At 49.1% G+C, this 27,450-nt stretch overlaps 1 protein-coding gene and 1 non-coding gene across 3 annotated transcripts in view; one reads left to right on the forward strand and one right to left on the reverse strand.

Moving 5' to 3' along the window:
- The window catches only part of IRF2 (interferon regulatory factor 2), a 90,181-nt gene that overhangs the window by 51,314 nt on the left and 11,417 nt on the right, over nucleotides 1-27,450 (reverse strand). The window lies entirely within an intron of this gene.
- LOC130023835 (small nucleolar RNA U13) lies at nucleotides 11,121-11,222 on the forward strand. The gene has a single exon (XR_008792504.1). It is a non-coding gene; the product is annotated as a small nucleolar RNA U13 (small nucleolar RNA).

The raw sequence follows: 27,450 nt of genomic DNA on the forward strand, positions 1-27,450 counted from the left end.
CCAGAGTGATAGTACAGCAGGTAAGGTCTTGCCTTGCACACAGCAAACCTGGGTTTCTATCCCTGGCACTGTATATGGTTCCCTGAGCACTACTGGGAACGTTTCCTGAGCACTGACTTGGGAGTAAGCCCTGAGTACCACTGTGTGGGGGTCCAACCCCCACTCCCCCTCCCCAAAAAACAAAATCATTGATTTTTGGTTCGTAGGTTCTGTCGTTGTAGACACACATCATCTTTATTCAGTCATCCAGAGACATACGTGGGCATGTGAGTTGGATTCTTTTCTCAGCTGGTGCTGCAATCAATGATCTTAGGGTCCTGCTTGCTTTTTTAATAGCCCAGACATCTCCAGCAACACCCAACAGAAAGCTGGCCTTTTAACATGACAGCACTTCCTCTTTTTCACTTGAGTTTTGATGCCTGGCCCTACCTCCCTTGCACTGACGGATTATCAATTACTGCCGGCTCTGCCACTGGAGACTGGACACAGATCGATCACGGCTCTCAGAAGGGGAGAACTATCTTTCCTCCTGTGAAAGAACAGGGAGGAGAGTCTAGATGAAGCCTACCACCAGAAACCAATCATTTTGTTTGACCCTTCTTCCAGATTTTAGTTTGATCTTCAAGTCTGAGGTGGCTATCAAAGAGAGAGAAAGAGAGAGAGAACTTTTGATGAGAAGAGGAACTCACTGGGCACGAATTTTCCACTTGCATTAATGAAAAGTCAGTCATATACCAGTGTTCCTGGTCTGGATGCCTCCCACTGGCACCAATACCCAGCCTCATGCAACTTCTTCAAGTTGCTGAAGAAGGCCGAAAGCTGATCAAAATAACAGAGATGCTCTGTTTATCAAGTGGCTCCAGCAATCAGGACACTTCGCTTCCAGTCCGGACTCTGCCGTGATTAATAACGTATGTCCTTAAGCAAGTCGCCCCATCTTTCTGGGCCACACTTCAATAGTCTAGAAAAGTGAGACGTCTCATCTATGATTCTAAGAATCCTCTCGAAACCTGTTGGCTCATAATTGGGCTTATCTTTCGTCGGTAATCTTATTCCTGTACAACTTGATTGTTTTAAACAGCGAAATGCTAAAATGGCATGGTTCCATAAAGCCAGAATGTGAATTAACTACCCTCGGACCTGACAAAAGGCACTTTGTAAAATCATCTGTCAGCCTTGAGATTTGGGAGGTGGGGTCATCTCCAGAGGCCTGGCCATGGGGCTCTTGGTCACCTCAGCCCATGGTGAATCCTGAGAATATGAGGGGGCTAGAAGAGCCTGGCAAGCGCTTCTCTGTGACGAAAGTCACGTGAGCTAACCGTGCCCTTTGTCCCTGACTCCTGCCACTGGCAAGACCTTGACCTTTGGGAGGAAGGTGTGTTACACCCGGCAGTGCTCAGAGCTTATTCCTGGCATTGCTTGGGGGATGATATGTGGTGCTGGACATTGAACCCAGGTTGGCTATATGCAAGGCAAGCACCCTAAGCCCTGCACTATCTCTCTGGCCCTGCAATCTTGAGTTTGAACCTAAATAAGGAAGGCTTGGATGTTGGAATAATCAATGCAGCAGTGGCCTCGTACTGAGGACTTTACGCCAGGCACTGGAACTGGGGTTTGCCAGAAGTTTCTCAATTACTTTCTACCATGAGGAGGCAGAGACTTAGGACTCAATATTGCACAAGAAGGGAGAGGCAAAATGAAAGGCTTTGTGCTCAAGCGGCAACCCACTTGAGTGAGCAGGACGCCGTACAAGTTGCTCTGAAACTTAACGGCTGCTTTCATAGTCAGCCCTTTGCCTACTCTACTGACTGACGAGACTTCCCCGGCCCTTCTGGGTTTCACAAGCCATTGACACACTAATCTTCCTCAAACACCACTTGAATTCTATTAGTGTTCTGGTCGAGACACTTCAAAAACATCCCTGCTGGATTTGAGATAATAAAATCCTGGGCTAAGAGGGGTACCGCTGGTAACGATACACACAATAGGTAATCCAGACCTAGTTCCATGGTTGAATAAGCAAGACATCTGGGCCATACATGGTTTTTGTTGTTGTTGTTTTGTGTTTTCTTTTAATCTGCTGAAAAGCAATTAGTGAGCTAATGAGTGAGTAAAAGAATGAGAAGGGCAAGATCCAAGCAAAGGAATAAACTGAGACAGGAAAGCTCGCAATACTGGGGCCGTTCTCTTTCCAGCTCTCGGGTACCTGCAGATGCCAGATGTGGAAGCTGAACAGAGTCTTTGACGTATTTTGGAGAGCAGGGGTTAATAACCGAAGATTAAGGTTCCTCTAGGAAAAGAAGTCCTGGAAAACAAATCCGCTCTGTTCCATTCCAATCTTAATCTTCCCCTCTCTTAACACACACAGAGAGAAAGAGAGAGAGAGAGAGAGAGAGAGAGAGAGAGAGAGAGAGAGAGAGAGAATCTGGGAACAACCAAGCAAGAATAGAAGAATGAATACAAAACCTTTGGTATAAGGGCCTGGAGCAATATAATAGTACAGTTGGTAGGCACTTGCCTTGCAGCTGACTGGGTTTGATCCCCAGTGTCACATATGGTCCCACAGCAAGACATATGACGAGAGAGCCAGGGGTAAGCCTTGAATACAGCCAAGTGTGGCCCCATAACCAAAACAAAATCAACAAGCAACCATGGGTAGTTTGAAGTTTCAGAAAGACAAGAGACAGAATGAAGTAACAGCAGGATTTGAAAGAACAATGACCAATTAACTTCCAACCACAATAATCCTTACAAACCGTAAACAAAACAACAACAAAACAACATACATAAGCATACTGGAGCACATGTGCTTAAAAAAAAATAAGACTACTGAGAAAAATCTTTGAAACAGAAGCAAAACATTCATTACATAAGAAACAAAACAAGGGGCCAGAGAGACAGTGCAGTGGGTAGGGCGTTAGCCCTGCTCAAAGCCCACCCAGGTTGGACCCCAGCACCCCATATGGTCCCCCGAGCACTAAGAGGAGTGATTCCTGAGTGCAGAACTAGGAGTAAGCCCTGAGCATCACTACGTGTGGCCCAAAACACCGAAACAAAACCCACCAAAGTCAGAAGCCTAAAAGCAGCTACTCCACAGAAACAAAGCAATCATGGAAAAGTGAGTATTTCCGGAGGATCAAGAACTATGGTTCTAAAACTTTATAGACAGAAAATAATCCCTTCGAGAATGAGAAGATGTTTCACTAATAAAAATTTAAAAAAATAATTATATTCAGGAAATAAAAGTGCTACACTGCAAAAAAAAAAAAAAAGAATGAGAAGAAAGGTGCGAGGGGTCAGTACAGTGGTTAGGACCCCTGCCTGGCATGTGCCTGATACCCTGATATGAGTTCGATTCCCAGCCCCGTGGTGTCCCTGAGTGCCGGCCCTGGAGGACACCAGCACCTCCAGGGTGTTCCCCCCACCCCCCACTACCAGCAGTACCACATCCTCAGGCCCTGATGCTAATCTAGGGCCCAGCCAGCAGAGAACTAACCGTGGGGGTGGGGTGGGGGTCGGGGGGCTCCCGCACTGCCTGACCACAGCTTGACCCTTCTTCGCCTCCCAAAACAAGCATCTCCCTAGGAGAAAAACAGAACTTTTCCAGGGTCCCTCAGTGGCCATTTAGAGAGTCGCAGGAGCAAAAGGGAAGAGGCGATACGGAGAGGAAGATGCTCAGAACCGGCTAAGGCCGAGTGTGCACAGGCAGCTGGCCGCAGCGGTGCTGGCCCCTTTCCTTTCTTTCCCAGCTGCACCATCTCTCCCCGAGGGCATGAGGGCTCCTGCCACGGAGCAGAGCTTCCTCCAGAGCACGTGCCCACGCCCGTCTCCCCCACCCACGGACACGCTCCGCAGTCACAAACTCGGGCTCAACCCTCCCTTCGGCCCCGGCACCCCCTCCCGGCCACTGGGGCACCCACACTGCCCACGCCTGCACTGGACCACAGTATCCCTGGGGGCTTATTCCACACGGGCTGTTGCAGGGAGCTGGGCCAAGCGCTGGGAAGGCTTCAGAGATGTTCAAGATAGGCTCTCCACCCTCGAGGAATGAATAAATTTGCTGGGGGAGAGGAGACATAAATCACCCCAAGCTAACTAATAATCCTATAATTATAATAATAAAAGACTGCAAGAGAGATCACAAGGCCCCAGATGATTAACTGCCAACGAAATGAACTGGTTCATAAGGAATCCATAAATCACTATTAAAAGGGTTCGTGGGGGGGTGGGGGGAAGCTCTGTGGGAAATGCAGAGCCGGCAGGGAGGGAGTCCCCAGCAGAAGGTCATCCTCGGCCCGAGCGACAGAATCCCCGAAGCAAGCCCGGCTCTTCTGGTCGTATCCCCACCGTCCCCCTCAGTGCCTGCCCTTTGTCCTGTGACTCAGTGTAGGGAACAGACGGACACTGGGGTGTTGTCAGGGGAAAGGTCTACATGTTTCTTCTCTCCGGGACAGGATCTTCCTGCCTAACAGCGGGCAGGCACTCAGGCCAAGGTAAAAGGTCGCAAAAATGGGCAAAGGAGGAAGGAGGCTGTTTGCCAACGTGGGCAGTCACTGGGGACACCCCCGCATGGGTAGAACCTGCCGGAGTCCCCATGCACACCAGCGACACATCTGCACGTTTGACACCAGCCATGTCTCACCCAGAAAATGACCCAGTCGGTTACACATTATCCCTGTTTTATTTTTAGCTTCATTATGTTGTTTGTATTGGAGCTACACCCCTCCGTGCTCGGGGATTACCCCTCGCTCAGTGCTCAGGGATCACTCACGGTGATGCTCAGGGTCCATCTGTATTGTCAGCGATCCAAGACCATCACCCTCTCCGCTGTACTCTCTCTCCAGCTCAACCCCCAGTCAGTCTGTGACTCTCCCGTTTTCCCAGTACTTTTGTTGAAAACACTCACCTTCCTCCACTGGATTATCTAAAAAGCTTTGGTCATTAACTGAGTATCAGTCAATGTGTGGGGTTTCCTTGGCTTTCAGTCAAATCTCATTTATCGGTGTCTGTTTTATTCCACTACTATGCAGCTTCATTTGTTCTTTTTTTCTTTTCTTTTTTTTTCCTTAACTCCATTTATAAGAATGAACTCAAAACACATCTAACACCTGGATGTCACTTCTGAACATAAGAAAGACACGTAAGGTAAACGTCCCGTGACTTTAGCACTGAGAGGTTTTGGAGGGACTCAACCCCAACAGCTGGGGAATTAAAGATAAATATTTGGGCTGACATTAAATTTGAAAGCTTTTGTATAGCAAAGGAAACATAACCAACAGGAAAAGACAGCCACTAGTGGTAGACGTTAGCGTATCAGGTATCTGGTAAGGGGTTAATAAACAAGGTATAGAAAGATTCCTCCAACAATGTGAAGGAGAAAAAATTAAAATTCATACTGGGGGGCTGGAGCCATAGCACAGCAGGTAGGGCATTTGCACTGCACGCAGCCGACCCGGGTTTAATCCCCATATGGTTCACTGAGTCCGCCAGGAATGACTCCTGAGTGCATAGCCAATGTAAGTCCTGAGCACCGCCTAGTGTGATCCCAAAACAAATGAAATAAAACCAAAAAGAGCATAACGATGTTTGTCTTTTGAGTTTTGAGGCTCATCCTAGCTCTGTGCTCCAGGAGCACTCTTGGCAGTGCTGGGGAACCACATCAAATGCAGAGACCAAAGTGTCAGAGAATCAAAGTGGGGGTGAGGTCACTCCCAAGCACCTTTACCCCCTTACACTATCTCTCCAGTCCCTGGGCAAAAGATTTGAATCGAGTTCTCCGAAGAAGAGGGACAGGTGGCTGATGAGCAAAAGAGAAAACACACGCAAACCTCATCATAAAGAATCGCGAGAGAAATGAAAATTAGGACCACAAATGAGGGACCGCCTTACACCTGTGAGAACGGCTTATATCAAAAGCAACAAGTATTGAAAGGGTAAGGTAAGGTAACGGCCCTCCCGTTGATCGTCGATTTGCTCGAGCGGGTCCAGTAACGTCTCCATTGGAGACTTTGTTGTTACTGTGTCTGGCGTATCGAATACGTCACGTGGAGCTTGCCAGGCTCTGTGGGGAGAAAACTCTTGTGTGAATAATAAGGTGCAACCACTTTGAAAAATGCCGTAGGGCTTCCTTAAGGAGCTAGGGAGAGGGCAAGGTCGGGGTTCTGGTAGAGAGCATTCGGGCATATCAGAGGCTCTGGGTCTGAGCCCTGGAAATACACCAAAAAAGCAATCAAAAGTAAAAGACACAGGGCTGGAGCGATAGTACGGCGGGTAGGGCGTTTGCCTTACATGCAGCCGACCCAGGTTCGATCTCTGGCATCCCACACAGTCCCTGGAGCACCACCAGGTGTAGTTCCTGAGTGCAGAGCCAAGAGTAATCCCTCAGCATCAGCGGGTGTGACCCAAAATGCCAAAAAAAAAAAAAAAAAAACCACCAAGTAAAAGACAACCACCTAATCCAGTCACTCCACTTTGGGTATGCAAAATAATAGAAAACTATTAATACAAAAAAGCAATACCTAACCCCTGCTGTCTGGCACAACATCATTTGCAACAGCTAAAACACAGAAGCAACCCAAGTACCCAGTGACAGATGATGGGAGAAAGAATGGGTGGTGTACTGACACCAAGCAACACTACTCCACTATACGAAAGAGATGACGCTTTGTCATTCACAGAAAAATGGAAGGAGTTTGAAGGAATTAGGTGAAATGAAGTTAAGCCTCAAGAGAAAACACTTACTGGATGATTTCGCTTCTATGGGCACTGAGATACAAAACTGATGAACAGATAAAAGCAAAAACAGTGGTCAGGTCCCTGATACGAGAACTAAGGGAAGGAGGAGACCAGGGTTGGAGGAAGAACCAACGATGGTTCTGGTTCAGGATGGGACCGATGGAAACGCATGGGCAAGGAACCCTACTGGCAATGCTTTGCTTGAAACATAATGGGAGTTTTAGCAGTAATCCTTCCTAGGTCTTCAGCAGTCATTTCCCAAATGCAAGATCCTTCTAAATCACAATCCACATACACTCTTCACATGAACTTTTGTGAACCTTTACAACAAAAGAAATTTTAGCTCAAAATTCTATCAACTGCGAGGAAGCTGGTGTTGAAACTAAAAATTCTCATCTTCATCAACACTGTTGTCATGAACATCCCCTAACACATTAACTCAAGTGCTCTCTGCAAAGCAAAGTGCTATTTCTGCATTATTTCAATGAAACGTCAAACAAGCTCTACCTGGCGTATATCATTTTACAGTGGAGGAAATAAATCTACCCACCGATAGGCAGAGCAATCTAAGTGGTAAAGCCTGGATTTACCAAAATTCAGATCCGTATGGTTTCAGAAAATACACCCCCAAACCTCTAGACCTCTGTGTTTTTCAAACCTCTGGTCGCAATTCGATAGAGGCTCATGAAATCAATTTATTTGCTCAGCATTACTAAGTAAAGAACAGCACTTCGATTTGTTTATTGTTGTTCTGGTAGCGTGGTTACAAAAGCACTAACCTACAAAGCCACTGCACTTTGTGGCACTTGGATTTGAATACACAAGGACAACCACCAGGAACTATGGAAAGCACCCACATCGGAGTAGGCGGGGCTGTTCTGTTTTGTTTTGTTTTGGGGTTTGGGGCCATGTCTGGCTGGGCTCAGGGATCACTCCTGGAGGTGCTGGGAGATCATATGAAAGGTGCTGTGGAAGGACCATAGTGGTGGGAGGGGAAGCAAAAGAGGTCAAGGAGAATTCCTTAACCCCTGCACGATTCTGTTGAACTTCTGTTTCTTGTGTGAGCACTTATTCTGCAGGTGGCTTCAGAAAAAAAAAAAAAAAGATTACAGACTCCAAAAACCACAGGGTCCTGCTGAGACTCCCAACTCAGGCCAGATTCTATTTTCTTGTAGTACCTTGGGGTTCCGGTAATCAAAAGTGACTGAAGTTTGCCAATGCGAATACAGAATGGATGGTGGGCACTAGGACAAAGAAAGGAATATATTCTCTTCCTTCCTGAGACATTTTCGAACATTCCTCTTTTAAAAGATTATTTCGGGTGAGTGGGATGCTCCCAAGTGATACTCAGCCAAGTAGGCAGCCAATTCAATGTCAGGGTCCGAGGACGGGGTATTGCTTGTGGATGACCTGGGAACCCACACAGCTGTAACCAGCAGTGCTCGAAGTTAGGGGGAGGGGACTGTGCATAGCTAGAGATCAAATGGGGTCAGGTGCCTCTTAGCCCTGTCATTATCTAAGGCCCCAAACAGTCCCTATATATGGGAAAAAAAAAAAGAAGAAACACCACTATTTTCCTTTCATCCTCTTCATCCACTTCTCAAGTCCCAATTCTAGCACCTACTAATCTATTTTCTGTATTTATGAACTGGAAGTGTTAGCTTCCATAAATAAAAGAGATCAGATGGTCTCTTTTTCTATCTGACTTATTTCATTTAGCATCATGCCCTTGAAGTCCATCCATGACAACACAAACAGCACTACTTCATCCTTTTTTATATCCAAATAATATTCGTGTGTGTGTGTGTGTGTGTGTGTGTGTGTGTGTGTGTGTGATACCAAGTCCTATATCCATGATCCCCGGCTAGACCTCAGCCTTTTCCTCCTTTGGGCTGCAGCTAACACACTGCTTCAAGTAATAAATCTGTATCTCCTGCCCTTGAGTGTTGATATGCCTTCCTCCATGGAAACGAACGTTCCCTACTGTTAGACACCTACATGAATATTATTACACAGGTAGGTAGCCCTGGAGAGTTGCACCCTGCTGGCCCCACGAAACCCAGTGCAGCCCATTCAGCAATCCTGGGCATGCACTAGATAGGCACAGTCTGGCACGGGAGCCCCACGATCCACACAGGGCTGCGGAACCCCTACGCCGTGGCCCAGGTGGCTGAGGCTCTTGTGTCACCAGACAGGGGCACCGAGACCAACCAGATGCTCCGGTGTCTGTAGGACCCAAATGTGTGAGGAGACGCCTCCTGATGACGTTCTGTCTGGGAAGAGTCTGGCGGGGAAGGGCTGGATGCAGAGGGCACAGCCTGCAATGGAGGCAGACCCCAGGTGCCCCACAGACCCCTGGGTTCCCCACAGTGCTCTCCCCCTCACTTCGAGGCTAGATGGTGCCACACACCTTGGGAGGTTACTTTTAAAACTTTTTTATTTTATAAAGTAGTTCGCTATATTTAATATTCAAACACAAGTCCCACCACCAATACACCTTCTCACCACCATATTTTGGATGTTTCCATCCTGAACCCCAGTCCCTGCCCCCAAGCAGAACCGAAAAAACTTTATGAAAACCCACTGAAAATGCTACCGAAAAGTTTCCTCAGAGGAAAGAGTGTGAAGATTGTTGTATTTCACCCAGGGGCCATTAAGCCCTTCTATAAGAGATCACTAACATGTCGAATTTATTACTAGTTCACTAGCTTCGCACCCAAATCCCCACTGCAGAGAGCTGCCCCCACCCCCACCACTGCTGAGGGGGAGCTCAAAGGTCCCCAGCAGTCCAAGGCTCTGAGTGACCTCCAGACCCTGAGGCCTGACTGGGCGGGGACCGCTTAAAGAGGCATGCGAGCCCGATGGCCTGGTCTGATAGTGTAAAAAATATTATCAAAAAAAAAATTTTTTTTACCCCCTTTCCCCTTGAAGAAAGGGTCAGGAGGGAATCCAAGAGCTTTCCTTTTCTCTCTGCATCACTTGGGACCTTCTCCAGTCGCTTTCGGCTCTGCCATCAAGCCAGGTCAACTGGCCCATAGCGAGAGGCGCCTGGCACAGAGAGGGAGATTCTAGAAGAAGGGATGGAGGAACGGACACCTGGCCAGGCTGTCCAGCAGGAGAGCAAGCTCAGGAGCACAAAGCAATCCCACGCCAAGCACATGCTCCATCCTCTTCCTGTCAATTCCATGGGCACATTTGAAAAAGGTACTGAGGCTGAGTACTGCTGAAAGGTACTGACGTGTGGAGAAGCCAGGAAACCGTACCTGTCAATTTCCACTCCGTGACAATTGGTCATATGGCCATTGTGCAAGCCCTTCATTTTCGTCACTCAAGCAATGCCATCAATGCCTCAAGCCTGCCAAAACACATTTCTAATATACTTAATCCCTCACGCCCCTCCTCACAACCAGAAACCACTCCTACCAACTCACACCTCTCAGAAAGAAGAGCCAGCTTTAAATCAACCCTTCAGCAAAGCTTGTCCTAAGGCTAGAAAGGGAGGAGGAGGAGGGACAGAGGGTTTGAATTCTGCAGACCCCAGGTTGACCCCTCTGTTCAACTACTGTCCACACCCTTCCCCCACCTCTGGAGCACCACAGTAGCCAGGAATGACCTCTAAGGTAAGGAATGACCCAACTTGGCACATTCGGTACAGCCCCCCAAACCAAAACCCAAAAACCAGAGAATGCAGTCAACTCTACTTACAACAACCAATGGACCCTGATTTGCAGCTCTAAGAAGTATTTGGAAATAAATGAAGATCTATCTTATTCTGACACTTGGCTAATTAATTTGATGTACTGCTTCCTCCCAGTAAGCAATTATAATCTCTCCAGGGCCTCACACTGTCCTTACTTATCCTTGAGCACAACTGTGGCCATCATGCAGATCTACTACTAGATAAAACTTCGGGACAGCACAGCCACCCATAGGCAAAGTGAAGACAAGGGCACACCCGTGGGCGGACCCCTGGGTCCACCACAGCTAGGTGAGGAGGGAGCCGAGAGCCAGCCCTGTCCTGTGTCATGAACCCCAGTGTGAGCAAAAGAGAGATCAGAAATCCATCTCCACCACACTCCACAACTGCTCGGGTCGGCAAGTGTCTGTGACCACAGGAACCAAAGTGGAGGGTCATGGAGACTCATCTGTGGAATGGGAGTAACTTTTCTGGCTTTGCTGCAAAGCCTCGTATCTGCTAAAGAGGGGTCATGAGTCAAGGGTTCCAAAGAGACCCCTGACACTCCATATGGTCCCCCCCACCCCAAGCATTGCCAGGAGTGACCCCCTGAATACAGAATCAGGTGGAAGCCCTGAACACCAGTTTGTGGCCCCAGAACAACAAGTTCCTATCAACAAAATTTATGGTCAAGAATGCTGGCTGAACGATCCTTTTTTGGGTTCTTTAGCATGATGAGTGGCTGTTCACATGTTTGAGTGGCGTGCTCCTTTAAATCCTGTTACACACTTGGCACACTATCCATCTGCCGTGAACTCAGGGAAAAAAATTTAAAAAAGACATTGGCTGAAGTATGAGGTATAATCGCAAAAGTTTCAACAGACGCAAACACCAGAAAGGTCTAATAAAATGTGGTTGGTCTCAGATAACAGAGTATCGTGGCTACGAAAGAATGCTGAATTTGCATGGGACAATACTCAGGATGTATATGATAAAGAAGTTAAAAATAGAGCAATATAGTCTAAGGATGCACAAAAGTGCATACAGGGATGCGGAATAGCGGGGGTGGGGTCTATGATGAGGGTAGGGGGGTCTGTGGTGAGATGGGAGGTTACGACAGGGAGTGGGGGTCTCTGACGGGGAGGGGGTCTATGACAGGTGGTGCCGTCTTTTCAGCCGTTATGTCAATAAGCCTAGGGGACATGCTGGGTTACAGTCAGGACGCTGACACGGTGGGAAAGAGGGAGCCCACACTGCCAGCATGCTGGCATCGGGCCACCTGGAACCTAGACCTGGGAAGCTGGGTACAGTGGGTGCGCCCCAACATCAAGAGAGGAAGGGTCTGGGACAGTGAGACGGGCGTGCGGCCTGTAACCGCAGGGGGCATGTGAGGGATCAGTCCCCGGGAGTTCTGATTTGCACTGAGTCCTGAGTGTTCCCGTCCATGTGGAGGTCAGCCGAGTGCCCTTCTTCAGATTAGAAGCCAAGGACACTGGAACAATAAGAACATTCTTTCCTGAATGACAGAGGGCATTCCCCACTCCCAACACACACACACACAGACACACACACACACACTCTCTCTCTCTCTCTCTGTCTCTCTCTCTCGGTCTCTCTCTGTCTCTCTCTCTCTCTCTGTCTCTCTCTTTCTCTCTCTCTACACTCTCTCTCTCTCTCTCTACTCTCTCTCTCTCTCTTTCTCTCTCTCTCTCTCCCTCCCTCTCTCTCCCTGTATAAAGGACTAAGTCCTGAAGTCCATTAGGTGGACCTGAGCAAAGCCAGTGTACTGGCACGGAGAGTACCACCCCCCCTTCCCCACTCTCCAGCCCCCGCCGACAAAATCATGGACCCGTGAAAGTGGTCTTATTCGGAAACAGGGTCTTTGGAGACCTGGTCAAGATCAAATGAAGTCATCAAGGGAGCAAACAGGGGGTTCCAGGGACATGTGGAAGGAAACTGACATTCTGGTGGTGGGTGTGATGTGGTCACACTGTACCCCTAAAATCAACTTCCCTGCACTCTAGCGAACCGTTACCTTGATTTAAAAAAAAAAGCCCTAAATCAATGTGATTCCTGTCCTAGTGGAAGGAAATCTCTCTCTCCCCATCTCCCCCTCCCGTGTCTGTCTCTCTCTCTCTCTACTCTCTAACTCCTGTTCTAGAAGGAAATTCTCTCCTTCTTGCCTCTCTCTCTCTCTCTCTCTCTCTCTCTCTCTCTCTCTCTCTCTCTCTCTCAGAGACAGAGACAGGCACCAGAGTGAAGAATTCACAACCCAAGGAACACCAAGGGTTGGCAGCAACCGTGGCTTCTCCCGCAGAACCCAAAAAGAAGGCAAGCCTGCCGCAACCTTGATTTCAGGCTTCTGGTCCCTGGACGAGTGAGACAGTAACCACTGTCTAAGCCGTGCTCCTGCACAGAGGGCGGCCCTGTCCTGAGTAGGGAGCCCTGCAGGCTGTAAGAAGGGGCAGGCTCAGGCCAGTTGGGGGGTGGGGGATGAACTACAGACAGATAATTGACAAAATTAATACCTTCTGGATAACCAGAACCAGATTTCTCACTACACCATACGGTGGGTAGGGATAAGGCACAAACCCCAGTAACCCCACGTGGACCCCCCACCCCCGCCAGTCCTGGCCCCTAAGATTGGGAAAAAAATCAAATATAGAAAGAAACTAAACTAACAGTGTTGTCATTAGAATTGGAGAGAATTCATGTTTGTCCTATGTCGAGATGAATACGGAAGTAAATACAGATGTAAAAAGCGTGTCCACACATTCAACACAAATATGTAAATAGATCAGCTCTGTCCCCAGAGAGATCAGGGGCGGCAGGATGCTGGTGGCATTCTATGCAGGCAGTGCTCACATGATAGCTTCTAACGACCCCTCTGCTGAACGGAACGAAGGCCTCTCAGGGAGAAGGACTCAAGGGCTGGCACAGGGAGGGCAAAATGGGAATCCGAACCGTCCGAACGAGCAGCGGGCTCAGAAAGCAAGGGAATACTCCAAGAACGACGGAAGAAGAAAGCAAGCAACTGGACGGGGCTAATGGAGACATCTGGGCAGTGAATGGCCTCATGACAAAAATGTGTCACAGCCCAATGGACACAATATAAAAAAGGTAAAGAGAAGAGAAATCCTTTCCACAAAATAGAATGGCCGTGACTGAACTGGCCACCACTTGGGAGCTATCATAAGAACTGGTACAGAAATCATCAATGGATCCTAAAACCAACGAATGGCAGGTCAATGAGAAATGGGATACTTCAGTCCCAGAGTGCCACCCAAAATACAGAGGTACAGGACAAACACATACATGCTTGGGCACACATGTAGTGCTACACGGAAAAGAATTCTTGCACTGCTCAGGGACTCCTCCTGGCTCTGCACTCAGGGACCGCGCCAGGCAGTGCTTGAGGGATGAAACCTCAATCGGCTGCGTGCAACGCACGCACTCAGTGCTGGGAGTCATCTCTCCTGCCCCAGAAAACTTTTAATTTTTTTAACAGAGCGGAAAGAAGATAATGGAGTCTCTAATAAGTAGCCTCTTCATCTAACAATGATCAAGGAAGAGCACTGGTCAAGGAGCAGGGCCCGTTGTGCACCGCCTGCAGAAATTGCCCAACTGGAGTCCGGTCATCAGCACAGGGCCAGCAAATTCTGTGGCAAAGGACAAACAGCTGACTTGTCTGTACAGAATGACAGTACGGCGGGGAAGGTGCTGGCCAAGGATGCAGCTGACCCAGCCTGGAGACGCAACAGCACCCCATAGGGTCCCCTGACCACAGCCATCCCTGAGCACAGACCCAGGAGTCAGTCTGGGTACTTGAGAGCATTTGTGCAAATACCGCAAACTCTAGAAAACTCCCCCCACCCCTTCCCCGACGCCGCCGCGGTGCTCTGAATGAAACTGCAGCTTGTTCTTAATCCGGGGGCAGCTGGAATAGGCACATGCGAGACAGGGCTCTCCATCCGTCCAGGAGCCTGGCCATCGGGCCCAGGGATCTGACAGGGAATCCCTTCTGGGGGAGGAAGATAAGGAACGACCTTTAAATTGTAGTTGGGGTAGAAATAAAAAGTGAAAGAGCCCGAGGCCGACTTGTGCTGGAGCAGGATTTAAGCATCCCAGGCTCACCTCTGGTGCAAAGGCAGGACGAGCCCGGGTTCAGTTTCTTGAGGTTTCCAAGCAAAAAGGCTCTTTTCCGGCGGCGTGGACTCCCCTCCCCGGGAAGGGAACAGAGACAGAAGTGCCCATTCCCAGCCTGCCACTGCGCTTCATTCTTTTTTTTCCTATCCAGCCCTGAGAGGGTCCACGCCCCGTATTTTCTGAAGACTTCTGAGGCCAGTGCCAAGTTGACTGGAGCCCCCCAAGGCTGCCGTCCTCAGCGTGCTCCCTTGCCCTGCCAATCACCGCTTCTCCTTCTCACCGACTTTCCTTCAAGCCCTGAACAAGGGAGGGTTTTTTGTTTCTTTTTTTTTCCCAGCACTTTACCTCAACTTGTAGACTAAGGAAGCCTGAATAAACCTTCAGTAGGACTTGCTCGCTTTGGCCTGGAACTTTCTGTGAGGACTTCGCAGTACCCAGCAGAACACACACTGACTGTTCTCCCAGGGAAGAATGACAGCACTGTGAGAACAGAAAGTGAAAGTGGTGGGCCCTGACACCAACGCCTTCCTTCAGCCAAGTGTGGCCCGCACCCCTGCGTCCCCACCCCCGGCTGCAATCTGCCCCCACAGTCAGAACACTCTGGTTAAAAAAAAAATCATAAGGGGCCAGGCCAGGGGGTAGGGCGTTTGTCTTGCATGCACCCAACCCAAATTCCATCCCCAGCACCCCAAAAGGGATACCAGAGCAGAGAGCCAGGAAAAAGCCCTGAGCACCTCAGGGGCTGGCTCCAAAAAAAAAAAAAAAAACAAAAACGTAAGTAAAAGGGAAGGAGAGCCTGAACAGGCTTGAGGACCGCTGGCCCTGTTCAGTGCCCAGCATGGCACGTTTGGGAGGTCCCCCCTGAGGACCACCTTCCCAGCACCACAGACCACAGACTGTGTCCTCAGACCCAGCACTCACTCATGGCCTGACAGGGCTGGCTGAGAATAACCGGGAGCCCCCGCCGACACCTCCCCGACTACCAACCCACTTTCTGAGAACTGCTTCAAAGGATGTCCCCACCATTGCGGCAAAAAAAAAAAAAAATTTAAGTGCACAAGTATGAGCCACTGCAAAGTACAACTGTCACAGGCACTGGCTCCCGCTTGCCTCCCTCCACTGTCCTTGTCCCCAACCCCTGGGCCAGCGGGCCTACATGGCCTCAGACTCAAGAGTACCCCCTGACTCACTGGCTAATGCTCGCGGTTCTGCAGGGGTCAGCTTCAAATTTACATTGTCCAGTGTGGGAGGCATGTGGGCACAGGGGTGAAGGGCGTGGAGGGCAGATGCTGGGCTAGCTTGGGTATGAAACGCTGCTCATATGAGTTGCAAACCACAGTGCTCAAAATAAAAAATCTAGTTCGATCACGATCACGACCATCCTGTTGTTCGTCGATTGCCTCGAGCAGGCCCCAGTAACGTCTCCGTCGTCCTTGCCCTGAGATTTTTTAAAAAGTGCCATATTCAAGGCTCTTTCAGGGTTAGGAGAATGAGACCCATCATTGTTCCTGGTATTTGGCATATTGGGTACGCCACGGGGAGTTTGCCAGACTCTGCCGTGTGGGCAGGTTACATTCGGTAGCCTGCCAGTTTGTCCAAAGAATGAGATAGTAAGATGTCGCGCGGCCGCAAATGCGGCCACACACTTCCGGGAGCTGGGTTTTATCTAGTTTAAAAAAATTCTAGTTAAAAGGAAATAATAAGTCATGTCCTTGAAGGAAGCATGTAGGGTCACTTCACTGGCCAAACCCTTGTCTTGGGGGCCCAAAGTGGCCGTGTCAATCCCCGTGGACCACATAGCACCCCCTCAGCCAGCAGTTCTATTTGTCCATATTCCTGGGCACAACCACAAACCAGGAGCCTTCTCAGGGGACCACAGCAGAGATGAGGACACGACAAGCAGGGTTGTGACCCCAGTGAGCATCGCAAAAGTGGGCTTGATACAACCAAAAGGGCAGAAAAGGTGCTGAAGAGAGCCCAGCGGCTGAGTGTGCCCTGAGCCCTGGAGAACCAGCCTCACATGCTGGGGTTAAAAGGAGCTTGGATTGGGGCTGGAGAGATTGCACAGCGGGTAGGGCATTTGCCTTGCACGTGGCCAACCCGGGTTCAATTCCCAGCACCCCATATGGTCCCCTAAGCACCGCCAGGAGTAACTCCTGAGTGCAGAGCCAGGAGTAACCCCTGTGCATCACCAGGTGTGATGCAAAAAGCAAAAATAAATAAATAAATAATTTTTAAAAAATAAAAAAAGGAGCTGGGATAGAGAAGGGACCACTAAGTGAATGATGGTTGGAGAGCTCGCTTGGGATGTTGAAAGTAGACTATGGACCAAACATGATGGCCACTTAGTACCTGTATTGCAAATCATAACACTCAAAAGGAGAGAGAGAGAGAGAGAGAGAGAGAGAGAGAGAGAGAGAGAGAGAGAGAAAGGGAATGTACCTGCCACAGAGGCAGGTGATGGGGATAAGGTGGGCGTGGCAGGAGGGATACTGGGAACATTAATGGTGGAGATACTTGGTCACTGTGTGACTGAAACATAATCATTGTATCGCTTACAAAAGTATGTTAAGTTTGTAACTGTATCTCATGGTGATTCATTAAAAAAATTAAAGTTTAAAAAAAAAAATGACCCCTGAGCACTGAGCCAGGATAAGCCCTGAGCACTGCCAGAGTAGGATCCAAAATAAAATTGAAAAATCATGACAACCACCCCTTTCCTGAATCCAGTGTATGAAGGAATTTAGCCTGGAAACACCAGGATGTCAGGGGTCTTTCTGGTGGTAAGAGAGAAACACTTCAACAGAATCTTTGACTAGGTACTTTTTCAGAAGTGGGATTTCAGAAAATCTTGTCTGTGATATGATCCCCACCGCCAGCAATAGTGAGAACAGAAGCCCTTTAACTCATCCAGGAATATCTTTTCCAATAAAACATGAGCATTCACGTTGACTGGGATAACTATGAACGGTCTCATGCCAATCCAAGGCAGACAAGGCCAATCCAAGTCACGATAGAGACCCAGTTTTCCGATTTTCTGGATAGCTGATAAGAAATTCTGGATCTGTAATTAGTAAAATAAAGTAAAGGCCCTCCCATTGATCATCGATTTGCTCGAGCGGGCCCAGTAATGTCTCCATTGGAGACTTTGTTGTTACTGTGTCTGGCATATCGAATACGTCACAGGGAGCTTGCCAGGCTCTGCCGCGCGGGCGAGATACTCTCGGTAGCTTGCCGGGCTTAATCTCAACTTATTTCCATCCTTATAATATATTCCCACTGCACAGGAAAATCAGTATCTTCTTACTTAAAGTGTTACTTGAATTATATATTAACCCGGGTACACGCTATGGTTCAACTGGGGAAACATCACTTTGGGGGAAAATTTAGCGCCAACTGCTTCTGCATGTTGAGAGTTGGAGAAATACTTTCTTTTACCAATTATTTTTATGAAAGCTGAAATTATGCGGATTCATTTAAAATTTGTTTCTTCCATTTTTGAAGTTCTTAAAGAGTGGTTTATTGGGCTGAAAGAGATATACAATGTTTAGACACTTGCCTGTCATGTGACTGACAAAACAAAGAGAATTGTTTCCTTATAATTGGTCTGCTGAGCAGTAAGCTGAGCGAGTGTGTGTGTGTGTGTGTGTGTGTGTGTGTCTGTGTGGGCATGTGTGACTTAGGGGTTGCATTGAGGAGAGAGAGAAAGAGAGAGGGAGGGAGAAAGAGAGAGGGAGGGAGGGAGAAAGAGAGGGAGGGAGGGAGAAAGAGAGAGAGGCCTGTCCTTGTAGGTGTGCGTGTTTTCCATCACACCAGGTCCCCAGCAGGCACCCATGACCAACAGGTGCGGACCCCACCAACACCACACCAACACACAGTCTCAGAGAGACTGAGACACTAGAGAGGATGGTTAGGATGTGAGGCTGACCACTTTCTGCTGTCTTCTTAGCTTGCAGCCCGCAGAACAGAGAACACGGGAGAACTGAAGACGGGAGCGAACTCCCAAGGGCCGCTCCTTCCTTCAAGACCACTTCCTCACGGCAGTTTCTTAAGAAGCACAACAAGAGGAAAAGGATCCCAGAGCCGCCCTCTCTGAAGATGGCTTGTTGGAACAGATGCTGTCCGGGGGGCCAGAGAGAAAGGACAGTGGGTAGGCACTTGACTTGTAACTGGCCAGCCCGGGTTCGATCCCCAGCACCCTGTAGGATACCCAGCCCTGCAAAGAGTGATCCTTGGACACAAGATCAGGAGCAAGCCCTGAGTACTACTGGGTGTGGTCCCAAAACAAACAAACGACAAACAACGACAAAACAGTGACTGTCCAGACCTGGGGCTCCTGTGTCATCCATTCATCCAAGGGAGGCTGTCACAGCCTCCCTTTGCTAGATTTCCCACTTGACTGTGACCGAAGGGACAAGGAGAACATCATGGAGTATGGAGCCTGGCAGAGACACTGGACTTCAATCTCAGCTCTATCGTAGCTCCTGTGTGGCTTTGGGGTGGTACTTACCCTCTCTGTTCTCTGGGGAGCTCTGTAAGGTTTATACAGAGAAGCATGTAAAGACATCTAAAACAGGGCTGTGTACCTCACAAGTACTCTGGATTGGAGTATACATAAATAGGAACAAAATTTCCAGAAGGTAATTTTGTCAAGGGGCTGGAGCGATAGCATAGCGGTAGGGCTTTTGCCTTGCACGCAGCCAACATAGCCGACCCGAGTTCGATTCCTCCGCCCCTCTCGGAGAGCCCGGCAAGCTACCGAGAGTATTCGATATGCCAGACACAGTAACAACAAAGTCTCCAATGGAGACGTTACTGGGCCCGCTCGAGCAAATCGATGAACAACAGGAGGGCCTTTACCTTTTAATTTTGTCAAAGGTATCAAACATTTTAAATCGTATCTAAATTTTAAAAAATAATTTTAAACTAACTAAACCCCAGGGCTCCTTCTTCAAGACCATCTTCCACAGCAAGGTTTCTTAAAGAGTACAAGGAGAGGAAAAGGATCCAGGGCCACCCTCTCTGATACACCAAGATGGCTTGTTGGGACAGATGCTGTACTGGCCCAGAGAAGCAGTACAGGGGTTAAAGTGCTTGCCTTGCATGTGGCTGACCCCAGTTTGTTCCCCAGCACCACATACGGTCCCCTGACCCCTGAGTACAGAGCTAAGCACCACCAGGCATGGCCCAAAAAACAATCAAATAAAATATTACAACATCCATTTACCCAGAAAAGTCATCTCAAAGAAAGCGTGCCAAACAAATTAACTGTATGCAAAACATGGTTTGAAAGAGGAAAAAATCTGCAAGATCATTAAATCTATGGCAGATACAAACGTAACCTAATTTCTTATTAAAAAACAACAGGATGCGAAGGTTGTGTTGCGTTGCACAGAGTTAATTTCCACATATCTATAAATTAGGAGGTTCGAGAAGTATTTCTATACCACCATCTTTTAGGGTTTTTTTTTTCCTATTGTAGTTATAACTTATTCAATCAAGGTTAATCGATTACTGAATCCTAGCAACAAATCAAGCCACTTTTTCCAGGAAGATCTTCTAGAATAATTCATTCAGACAGTAAGAATCTAACAGGCTCCATGACTTTTAGGGCATTTCCTACATTTGCAGCTGTGTTGGGGACCCCTGGGTCGGTGGGCCTGGCCCCAGCCCGCCGTCTAAAAGGCGCTGCCTCTGCAATTCAGCAAAGCGAGAATTGGGGGCAGATTCCACAGCATATGGACTCGGGCTCATCCTGCACGTTCAGATCTTCTCTCCATATGGAAAGTGGTGAAAGAGCGGCTGTCTTTTCCCCTGAATCAGCACGTCCTCTGAGCGCCGTCTTGGCAGTGCAGGAGCGAAGCCAAAGCCAAAAGACGGTCCCTGGCTGGGACGTGAATTCAAACACAGGTTCAGTGATGGTGAGCCCTCTTAACTGGAATACAGGCTGGGGACCCGGTGGCCTGGGAAAGACTCGGTCCCCCGGGACAGTGTGAGAGTATAGGAAAATGAGTGTACGGTGACGGGGGTGAGGAAAGTGTGGAGGACCCGGTAAGTGACTGGACCGTGTTGACTTGTGGGGAGAAGCAGGCAGGAAGGATGGGTATTGCTGCACAGGACTGCCACACTGCAACTTCCATCACCTCACTCCACCACTTCACTCCAACACCTCACTCTACCTCACTCCACCACCTCACTCCCAACAACTCACGCCATCACCTCACTTCATCTCATTTCATCACCTCACTCCATCACCTCAGTTCGTCACCTCACTCCATCACCTCACTCCACCTCACTCCCATCACCTCACTCTTAGCGTCTCACTCCACTCCCTCACTCTATCACCTCACTCCCAACTACTCACTCCATCTCACTCCATCACCTCACTTCATCTCATTTCATCACCTCCCTCCATCACCTCAGTCTGTCACCTCACTCCATCACCTCACTGGACCACCTCACTCCACCTCACTCCCATCGCCTCATTCCTAGCACCTCACTCCACTACCTCACTCCACCATCTCACTCCAAAACCTCACTCCACACCACCTCACTCTACCACTTCACTCAACCTTCCACCTCACTGAACCTTTCACCACTCACTCCATCTCATTCCACCACCTTACTCATGCTCCAATACCTCATTCCACATTCATGCCACGCTTCCACAGTGGATGTCCCCCACAGAGAAACATCAAAAAAATAAGAGGACCCGGAGAAGGTGGCTACAACGCTTTCGGTGCTCCTATCTAAAAATTCCACTAGTAAAGGTTTCTGAAGGGCGACTAGCCTGAAGTCTTCTAGGAACATCCCCTCCCATGAAACGACAAAACTGTTTGGCTACTGTCTGACTTCCAATCCAATCCTGGGTAACTTCAGGGAAAGTCAGTGACTTCCCAAAAGACTAGTGGTGGAAGAAGCAAGTGCCCTAGGAAAGGTTACTGTGGCCAGGTATTGTCCATCTTCCCTCGGCAGGAAGATAAATGCCTCCTTCGCTCACTGCATTCCACACGCTGTCCCTGACAGCCTCCTCCTTGCTGTCTGGAGAATTTCCTTTGAGTTATTCCCTCTGCCAGCAAACTCCAAATATAGCTTACCTGACTGGCGGGGGAGGGGGTCCATCCAAACACTTTCTATCCACATGAAGCCCAGTTCTGCCAACACACCAACTCAAAACAAATGCATTTCACTGCAGTTTCTACTAGTTCGATGCTATTCCTAGTATAAGCCATCCGATCACCAGTGAGTTCCAACCAGCATGCACCAAAACTGCTATCCACTCGAAGCGCAAGAACACTGCCACATCTCTCCCAGCACGCTGAGGACGTGTCCTCGGAGAGTCGTCTCCAAAGGTATCTGCGATTAGACTTGGTGCTCACTGTGTTGACATGCCACCGCCCTGTTCCTCCCAGCCTCCCTGCACAGATCTCCTCCAAATCTTAGTTTCCCTGAGATCCTAGGAACCACTTGGCAGAACCGGTATGAGGAAGGGCAGTCTAATTTAAAAAGAAAAGCCTGGGGTGAGTGCTTTGGCCAGAGAGCAGGGGCAGGGTTCCACCTAATATCAGAGGGGACAGGGTCACTAACAAAATGATGACTGGAGGAACTGGTTGGAATGGAAGATGTGTGCAGAAAGTAGATAAAGGACCAAACATGATAACCTCTCAGTGTCTGTACTGCAAACCATAATGCCCGTAAGTAGAGAGCTTGGAGAATACTGTCTGCCATGGAGGCAGTGGGAGGGTGGGAAAGGGGGGATATACCAGGGATATTGGTGGTGGGGAATGTGCACTGGTGGAGGGATGGTGTTTGATCACTGTGTGACTGTAAGATTGTAACTCAAACATGAAAGTTTGTAACTGTATCTCACTGTGATTCAATAAAATAAAACACCGCACTCTAGCACTGTCCTCCTGCTGTTCGTCCATTTGCTCAAGCGGGCACCAGTAACATCTCCATTGTTAGAATTGTCGTCACTGTTTTTGGCATACTGAATATACCATGGGTAGCTTGCCAGGCTCTGCCGTGCGAGCGGGTTACTCTCGGCAGCTTGCTGGGCTCTCTGAGAGGGACAGAGGAATCAATCCAGGTTGGCCAGGTGCAAAGCAAACGCCCTACCCGCTGTGCCATGGCTCCAGCCCCAATAAAATAAAAAAATGAAAGAGGTGAGTCAATAAAATAAAAAAAATTTTTAAAAAGGGGGACAGAGGGGCTGGAGCGATAGCACAGCGGGTAGGGCATTTGCCTTGCACGCAGCCAACGTGGCCGACACAGGTTCGATTCCCAGCATCCCATATGGTCCCCCAGCACCGCCAGGAGCGATTCCTGAGTGCATGAGCCGGGAGTGACCCCTGAGCATCGCCGGGTGTGACCCAAAAAGAAAAAAAAAGGGGGGGACAGGGTCATATTCTGCCACAAGGGGAGGGCACCCAGATGCCACTGTCTGGAAGGCGAGCACCTCCTGGCCCTCCACGGCCCTGGCCAGACTAAGTCCCCAGCTCATGCCTTGCTCAAAACCCTTCCATGGCTCTGAAGTGGGCCCTGAGTGACATCTGGGCTCTCCGCCCCACCCACCGGTCTGTCTTCTTTCTCTCCCCTCCAGTTCTCTCTCCTTCTGTGACCCAACTGAAGCTTGCAGGTCTGTGCACCTGGAAATGGGCACCTTCCTTCACACAGTCCGTGTGAGCAGGAATCCCATCTTTGGGGGCTGGAGAGAGAGTAGACCAGGTCTGGAGCCGGCCTTGCACGCAGGCAATTTGGGATCAATCCCTCCAGCATCCCAAACGCTCCCCTGAGAACCACCAGGAGTAATTCCTGAGCAGAGCCACGAGTAACCCCCCGAGCAGAGGCGGGGGTGGCCCAAAAGCAAACCAAAACTCCCATTTTCTCCTCTTGGCACCCCAGGCTCCAACACCAAAACCTTGCACAGGTTGTGCCCCAGTTATGAACTCTCAATGAGGAAGCAGATGGACCCTCCGGGAGGAGCCATGAGGGAAGGGGGCGGAAAGGAAAAGGCAGATGATTTGAACTTGATGCCAGGGCCCAACCTGACTCACGGACCATGACGAACAAACTCTTTGAACAAGACAGGGAGGATGAGGGCAGGACCTCTGCCCGAGAAGGGCTTATGCTGCAGCAGTGTGGGTAGGCTCAGAGCCCATCAACAGACCAAGGCATCGGATCCTGCAGCCACCAGTAGAAAAACCAATTGAGAGATGACTCTACGAGGCCCTGTGTGACCTGTGGCATCCCCCAGAAGTGACAGACATTCATCACAGTTCTTGGTTCACCCTCTGTCCATCGTTTCTTTGATCTCAAAGTACCAGGAACCGGTGCTTCCCATCAGGGATCTGGGGAAAGGCAGGGGCAGGGGTCAGGGAGAGCTTTACTCTAGTAGGTAAAATCCACAAAAAGGAACTCTGGGAGGCTCCACGGAACAGGAAGCACTGCAACTGGAAGTGGAAGGGCAAACAAAACCAAGCAAAACTGACAAAGGCCAGAGAGAGGAAATGTGGGTGTTGTTTGAACCATTAGCAACCCCCACTGTTACGAACCCGAGACGCTGTATTTCGGGGAAATGGTGGCTTAGCCAGCACTGTCTAATTAACAGACAGCTGGTGGTCACTGTCACTGCACTCTACCTAGCAAGACTGCAGTTCCCAGATGCCCCTGAAGGCACAGGGAGGCAAGGCTGCGGGGGCCCGCCGTCTGGTCCATGCTCCTTCCTGGGGCCGAGGGAATCCGTACCCGCTCTGATGCACTTTGGATGAGCCTGTGTCTGGACAGGAAACAGCAAATGGAGAACTGAGTCATCAGCACAATTTCATTCAACTCAATTACCATTGAGTACTGGGGATATATGAATGTCATTTCGCTGAGTGCTATGACGAAGCCATAAGGACACTCCAAAATGTAGAAGCCACTCAAGAAGACGGGCATTCATTTCACAGAACATGACACACTGCAATAGATGACATAAATTCTGGAGCGTGGGGGCTGGAGAGAGAGAAGGGCAGTAAGGCACTTGCCGCGCATGTAGAAGACCGGGTGGGAGCCTTGGCACATCACGACCTGCTGAACACACACCACCACAATGACCCCGGACACGGCCCCAGACAAAAAGCAAATCCCACCCGAAGTCTTAAAGATGATTCTGATGAGAAATATTTGTAATGGCTGAGCAGACGTGCATTTGTGGATCCATTATTTTCTGCCACTGGTTCCTTAAATCCGGTTGTGAACAATAAATATTCTTCAATTCCAAGCAACAGAATGTATTTATTGACCCGAGGGAGAGACAGAGACAGAGACAGAGAGGCGGAGACAGAGACAGAGAGACAGCCTTACAATATTAAATAAGAAAGACTCTCCTTCATGAAGAAGCCACCGCAAGCCAAGGGCGGCTTCCCTGAGCAGGCAAAGGTTCTCCCAGCACAAACCTTCGGGGACGGCTCTGGAGCAAAGCAGGGCTGAAGGTTCCAGCGGAGGGAAAGCCAAGACTACTTCACCGGGGGGAATTCGCCACCTTCGATCTCCTGGATGACAGACAGCAGCTGACTTCTCCAGGCCTTCTACCGTGAAGGTGGAAGAATTGTGGGAAAGGCCACAGGGGAGATGGCTAAAAGGGCCGGGAAACATTGGTGCACAGTGCATGGAAAGGCCCGGGAACAAGGGTCCGGGGATTTATGTACATCAGTGGTGTTAAGAAATGAACTAAATGCCCAAACCACAGTCAACAGCACTGAAATCACAAGACCCAACCTTTAACAACTGAACTTAAAAGGTGCCTGTCAAGCTGGCAGGCTTGGGGCTGGGGTGTGGACTGGAAGGAGACACTGGTGTTGGGTTTAGGGATGGAACGCTGGACATCAAAAACCCAACTGTGAATAACTCTGTGACTCAGACAATTGGGGGGAGACGGAAAGAAAGGAAGGAGGGAGGGAGGAAGGAAAGGAGGGAGTAGAGAGGGAGGGAAGGAGGGAGGGAGAGAAGAAGAGAGGGAGGGAAGGAAGAAGCGAGGGAGGGAAGGAGAAAGGGAAGGAGGCCCAGGTTCAAATCTCCTACCCCAGGCAACAGGGTGTGCCCCTCCCCCTAGAGACACAAGGAACCAGTCCGGGCCAAGCATGCTGTCTGCCAACCCCCAGAGAAAGACCCGAAGGAAAACAGCACTAACAACAAAACAGTGCATTAGTTTTTAACTACTACGTAACTCATTACGACACTTCTTTGGAAAATCATCTTATTGGCCAAAGATGTGCGACATTGGCTTTGTTGTTTGGGACCATCTATGACCACTCGGCTGACCCCAGGAAGCACTTGTGAAGCACTTGTAGACAGATAATCTAGAAACACTAGTGATGCTGCCGTCCAACTGGCTGAATTCTCTTTCACTTGAGCAAATAAATTTCAAGAACCACAAAGAACGAAGAGCTAGGCAGCTCTCTCACAGCCTGGAGGATTACTGCTCTCCCTCCTCCGGAACGGTGGGGTGAGTGCCGTGGGGGTCCCTTCTGCGAGAAGTACCCCTCTTCCCCCCATCTGATACAGCCTGACTCTGAAGAAAAGCAGAAACAAGTCTGCATGCACTAAATGCACCTCTGAGGAACACAAATCCCCTCCAAGGAGGTTTACAATACACCTTGATTTCAACAACCAACAGTATCACCAGTATCACAGTTTCAACAATCAACACCCACAAGTGGAAAGGGCAGTTCCTCTGCATTCCCCACCGAGGCCTCTCAGCAGACTCCCCAAGTGCCTGCGTTCATTCAATAACGCCGAGCCCAAAGGGGGACAGGACCCTGGGAGACCCAGAAACGCCCTCACGGGCCCAGGATGGCTTTTGTGGACCACAAGCCCCACCTAACTTCTCGGCCCCTCTCTACCTTCCTAGCTCGAAGACCAAACCTTCCGAGGCCAGCCCAGCAGTGGATTCGGGGAAGCTTTCCCCTGGGAACAAAATCCCCACATCCCCAACAAGACAGTCGTACAGATATACCTTCAGGATTAATTTGAAATGAGATTATACTTTCCTGTTCTTCGGTCAGCTGCAAATCCCCAAATCTACAAGAATTCACTTCCAACTCGCCAGGCGATGTTTTCATTGGAAGGAGCAGTCGGGGACGGCTCCGGCCCACGAAGCAACTGGGAATTGCTCCGCGAAGGTTGGTTTAGTCTTTATTTTTCTAGCTGCTGGCCTGCTAACATGATTCAGTGAAGGTCGTATTTAATCTTGCAGAGAAAAGCCACCTAAGCAGTTCTTAGGTAGGCTTCAGGAAAAAGAAATTGCCCCGGCTCTGCGGATCAGGCCGCTGCTCAAAGCAACAATTACAGTCAGAGAACAAATGAGGGCGACTGGAAAACACAGTGCATGGTTTCAAGTCTTTCCATGGTGAGTATGTAAGGGGCTGCAAGTGTTTGCTAACAACGGAGTTATTATTAATAACTACCCCACTGAGTAAGTTGCAGCTCCAAAGGGGGATGACCAGCACATCGGCAAACAGAGCTAATTTTATGTGCGAGAAATTATGAGTATCATGATTGGAACCGAAATGTCAAAGGGATGGACTGACAAGATTTTTCTTCTTTTAAGGCGCAGGTACAAAGGAGGGGAAACTCATTTTTCCGTCTTCTGCATGATGAAACCTTAATACAAAGTGACAAATCCTAACGCAAAGTGACAAATCCCCGATGCTTATGTGCTAAATATCTATACCATTAAGTTTTTAACACCAAATAAGCCCGCACCACTGGCTGAGCTGGAATTCTGCCTTCCAAGCTAACCTTTGCTTTATGCCTGAAAATCAAATCAACAAATATTTATTTAGTTCTTACTGCATATCGATTGCTGGTGGGAAGTGCAAAGAAACGCCGGAGATGAAAAAATTCAAGTT

The sequence above is a fragment of the Sorex fumeus genome, unplaced genomic scaffold, assembly GCF_029834395.1.
Source record: "Sorex fumeus unplaced genomic scaffold, SorFum_2.1 ptg000024l, whole genome shotgun sequence".
NCBI lineage: Eukaryota > Metazoa > Chordata > Mammalia > Eulipotyphla > Soricidae > Sorex > Sorex fumeus.